We start from the raw sequence: 3,628 nt of genomic DNA, 5'->3' as shown, positions 1-3,628 counted from the left end.
CATGTTCTATGTCAATGATTTTTTTTTTTTGTCTAAAACTATGACACGAAGTACATTGAAAGAACAGCTTTTTGTTCTCTTATCTAGGTTATTGAGGAAGGAGTCTCAATTCCACTTCAGCAAATTTCTGTAAAACTTGGAAATGAAAAGAAACTGTAAGAAGGTGGTAAAATTTTGTACATCCCATTGCTCATTTTGGCCCTCAAGGATGTATTACTTTGCAAAAGGAGTTTGAGCATTTCTTCTTTTTCAATAATTGCAAGTCTGAGCCCACAGTCTTCTGTTGCAGCTGAGCACACTCTCTGTCTTATAAAGGGTTACTTTAGCTGATTTACTTATGGTAATGAGGGGTTAAAGTGTTGTGGGCCATACAGTTTGTTCTTTAAGCTTCTAGGTGAAAAGCAAAAAGGAAATGCCAAGAATTCCTTGTTGGTTTCAAATAATAAAACTCAATGTCAAATTTTGTGGAAGTGTTTATGTACACTAGTGTTAGTTACCAACATGCCACTGGTTATAAAATATATTAAGAATTCCTTTAAAAAAAGAGAAGAAGTACTATGGATCATACACGAAATGTTGCCTGTAGCAGATAACCCCTTGTAGTTTGGCCATTCATTTTATTTTGAGAAATTAATGTTTTTCAATCAATTTATACTCAGGGATAATTTGTCTCATTATACTGATAAAATAGTATGATAAAAATAATCTCTGAAGCTCTAATTCTGCAGAGAGCTGCCTCTTGTTACAGTGGCCTATTTCTGTGGAGTTTATTTCAGGCCTAAGATTTAAACAGTAATTTCAATATTACTAGCATTTACTGCAATAAAGCACATCAATATATCTTACTTTTTCTGTGTTCTCAAAGCATTCCCTATTTCCAGCATATAAGACAGGTACTACTACCTAATTTGATGGATTATTTGCATTTTCCAGCCATGCACAAATAAATTGTCACATGAAAATCACATTGTCTCATGAAGCGTGATAAATTCTTCTCTCTCTTTGTAATGATTTGTGTGGTAAATGAATCTTTTTTTGCTAATAAATTACAGCATAGCCAATAATGATGCTAATGGCTTTAGATGCATTATACATTGAAAATGTCATTAAATGTCACTACAGAAATCTCCCAGGTTAGTTAGACATACTAATTCTTAGACATCAGCTCTATTTAGATGTTGATCAGAGTGGGACCATAAACGTCTTGTTAGCGTGTGTTGCACATGGAGGTGAAAGTTGGTGAACAGTCCACTCAAAATCTGAGGTGGAATGGCACAAAACAGTAACTCAGCCCAAATGCTGTTCTAAAAGTGACTGATTCCTTACTTTTATAATTTGCTGCAGAGCCAGCAGAGAGCTGACAGACAGATGCAATTTGTGCCTCTGCTTCCAGACTTACTGCTATGTTGAAGACAATGGCAAATACACCACTAATTTTTTTCTATTTTTCAGAGTCTTTAGATAGTCTTTAGATGCAACAAGGGGATTTAATGAACTCTGGTGTTCATAAAGTTCTGAGCTCATAATCTTAAAAATATGATCAGCAATGAATATTTTACACTATTAAAGGAACAAAATTTTGCAAATTACAGATAGATCTTTTGTGACACCTTTAATATGCCAAATTATGCTTCAGTTAAACCTTATTTTATGCAACCCTATTCATACAACCGTTATTCAAGGAGCTATTAATATAATCAGCCTATTTAGGACAATCTTGTCTGCTCTTCAGATTTGAATAATGCATATACTCTTATTTCTGCATATTATTTTCATCACAATTTGTCTAATTTCTCTCTTTTTTTGAGATAAATGTAATATTAAGCTTTGAAAATCTTGTTTTTTGTGTATTTGAGAGTGCAATATTAATGTTAAAATTAAGATAATTTATAATATTTTGTTAGACTATTTCTTCCTGCTTTTTAATGAGAACTTCTGCTACTTTTCAAATTAAATATTGTTTTTGTCAAAAACCACTCTGAGAATGTCTCTTCCAAACTCTGAATATTGTAGTGAGATGATATATTATGCTTTTTAGGTTTTCTTTTTCTTTTTTTTTTTTTTTTGACAGGAGATATTTCAGAACAATTAGAAATCAGGGCGTTGACTCTTTTCCCGTTTGAAAACAAAGGCATCTTTGCCGTGAATTTCAGAACTCAACTCTGGCAATAAGAGCTTTGTCTGAAATTTATATTCAGTATTGTTTTCTTTTCCAGTTCTCTGACTCAATATTTTTGTAAGGTATTTTGCATTTAGATGTTATTATGCATTCGGTTTATGAAAATATGAACAAATTTACAGACTTGGAAATCAAAGAGAAAATCCTCAGTGTTTCATGAGGATACTTGTAAATAGTAATGACTTTGAGTAAAAGTATGCGGCCTGCAGTACAGACTGTCCTCACAAAAGGTGTGTTTAATGTGTGAGATTCAGGCACTGACAACTAAAATAGATTGAGACTGCATAAATGTATAGAAAATAATTTTTTTTCCCTATTGAAATATGCTCTGTAACTAAATAGATCACAGTGTCTAAATACAACAACAAAGAGTCTGTAGATTGAACAGAAGCAATCTCCTGATATATTGATATTGTCTTTATCTCTCCTGTTGCTTGTAAACAGAGAGGTTGTCAACAGCTTTTTCACAGTTTTCTTTAATGGCACTCCTTACCTAAATCTCTGTTGATGTCTGAGCTCTTTCAGAAAAGTGTAGCTGTTGGTTGTGTACCTGCATCATCATTTTGTGGGGTTCTCCCAGTCCCATGAGAACTAATGCAGATTTTCAAGTTGTCATGAACTAATTTTAATATAGTATTTGAAAGAGGGGAAATGCAGGAGAAAGAAATGTCTGCTTTTCTTTGAAGTGAAGAGGTATCTGGCAGGTCAGACTAGAGGCAGTTCAATGTAAATCCCTGACAGGATTAGTGTGGAGGGGTGGCCCCAGCGGTTCTGCTCAGCAGAGCTGCTGCTGTGGTTCTTTGCATGTTTGTCAAGGAACTCTCTTCCCTGCTAATGTTTGATAGGAATGTGGGCTTATGAATGTAGTATAGAAATTATTGCCTAATGAGTTTTGCAAGCCTGTGTGTTTTATCTTGGATATTAACTGTGATTTTTTTCTCCTTGAAATGAGATAGGTTTATCCAAACCTAAAGGTTATGAACAGTGGCCACCAAAGTTTTTCTGTGTTTCTCCATTCTGTTTTCTAACCATTGCATGCCAGAGCTTTTCATGTAGGCAGAAAGAATGAAAATCAGATTCACTCTAATATTTAAGAATTTAATTACTAAATTTGCTATATGTTGACTTGCTTTTTTCCTGTTTCCTTTTGGGATGAATAATAAAATATTTTATTGTAATTTTTGTTTTAGCATGAACTGCATTAGTTAACTATATGAAAGAAATAAGGTATTTCAGATGAGCTCTAATTGGAGAAATATATTGCACCACAATATCTAATAATGCAAGTTTCTGCTTACTAAAAATATTGTTTTATTAAGTTTCCCCAAATCTTTTCTTTGTGTTTTTAGCAGGGAAATAATGGTGAAAAATCAGGGAGGAGACCTCTTAGTCTAGTGGAAAAAGCTTCTAATGACAGGCTTAGAGTTATAAGTTGTGCTTGTAACACAG

This window comes from Poecile atricapillus, chromosome 7, assembly GCF_030490865.1.
Source record: "Poecile atricapillus isolate bPoeAtr1 chromosome 7, bPoeAtr1.hap1, whole genome shotgun sequence".
Classification (NCBI taxonomy): Eukaryota; Metazoa; Chordata; class Aves; order Passeriformes; family Paridae; genus Poecile; species Poecile atricapillus.
This window is presented reverse-complemented; position numbering follows the sequence as displayed.